Raw genomic sequence first — 1,755 nt, forward strand, 5'->3', positions numbered from 1 at the left:
AGCCTGAAGAAGAGAAGGCTCAGGGGGAAACTTATGAATGTACATAAGTATCTGAAGAGAGGGCACAAAAAGGACAGAGTAAGGCTCCTTTCAGTGACAGGAGAAGAGGCAATGGGCAAAAAAACCAGTGCTCCAGATTTCTCAGCTCTGAGGGGTTGCTCTACAGTTACTGATAGTTCATCTTGGTACATTTTTCTTTAACATTGTGTACTCTCAAAAACCGAATCTTTCTTTAGGGTTCACAAGACACCCAGAATCCCTGTTCTGAAGACAGTCCGTGGTTTGAGTACAGGGTCCTCTGGATTTCAGACTCCCAGTTTCATAGCAGGGAACCCACGTAGCCTTTCTTTTAAGGTAGTGCTTGCTTGAAGCTAAAAGTTCTGGGAATATAAGTTCTTCAGCAGCCTGAAGGAATCCTGCCTGCAATTCTCTGAAAGTCTACTGAAAAACAGCTGCTTTCATGAAAGTAGATTTCAGATTTCAAAACCTGACGCTTTTTAATTCTGTTTGTATAATGAAACCACAATATTGACGATGAGTACACACAGGATTTGCTGAAACTTAGAACACTAACAAGTCCCAGAAGGAGCCATATACAGTCTGTTTCTGCTGGAACCACTCTTGAAATAAGGTTGCTAATTATATGTCCAAATACATAATGGAATGAGTAACTTAAAATATGCAAGTTCAAAAGCAATTGCCATATTGCACATAACAGATGCATCTGTAGCTTTGTCTCAAAACCGGAATGTATTACATATTAGATTATGAAGGTGCTTTTTATTTTTTCATTCTAAGCATTCAGGATCTGTCAAGATAATTGGCTTAACAGGACAAATACACTCGAGCACAGACACTAAAAATTATTTGACCAGCTCACACATATATATTTAGAACATGGGCACTTCATGCTCATTTCCTCCCGAGCAGACCAGGAAATGTGGCCTTCACTGGACCCTCTCTATGTGCAAATGTTTTGTGGACCCCGATCTTTGAAGACTGAAGGACCAAAGCTTAATAAATTAACTATTTTGCTTTTAAGATGACCTTTTTGGAGCAGTATTCTGTCTCTCTGGCAGGGTGTTACAGTTGTGTCTCCTCTTATACTAATCTCCAATGACTGTAAATGGTTAAGGTGATTAACTGGAAGAGACAGTTCTGTCATCACATGTACAGAATCACTGTGAATTGGGTCATATCTGTATATTTCATGCATTTATTGGTAGTAAAATTTGGGGAAGAGAAGTAGAGTTTATAATCGTCTATATAAACTTCTTTTTCCCCTTCCTTTCTTTTCAGCACACAATTTAATCGATTACATTGAAACTCGAACTAAACTTAAAATAAGAACTGTTTAAAATCCATCGACACTACAAAATAAAAACTCTACTAAAAGTTTCCAGGTAGTTCAAAATCCCATTATAGCTTGCACTTTGATACTGCATTAGTAGCATCCCTGTAGCTTCACAAAAAGAAGAAATGAATCTGTATTTCTATTCAAATAAGAAGTTAACTAAAACAAAAGCAGATACAATGCAGAAATAATTATGCTTGAATTTAAATCCAGATATTAAAGTCATTTTAACAGATTAAAAAGAAATCCAATGTCTAATGTAAAAACTTAGAAATGGAGGAGACTAATACAAAGGGAAAAATTCTTCAGTCCATCTCCTGTAAATGCTGTTAGAACTCTGACATACCTATAGTCTCAAAGGACAGTTAAGTATATAGCCATAGAAGTGAGGTATATTTTTT

The sequence above is a fragment of the Mesitornis unicolor genome, unplaced genomic scaffold (genome assembly GCF_000695765.1).
Source record: "Mesitornis unicolor isolate BGI_N332 unplaced genomic scaffold, ASM69576v1 scaffold9639, whole genome shotgun sequence".
Taxonomy (NCBI): domain Eukaryota; kingdom Metazoa; phylum Chordata; class Aves; order Mesitornithiformes; family Mesitornithidae; genus Mesitornis; species Mesitornis unicolor.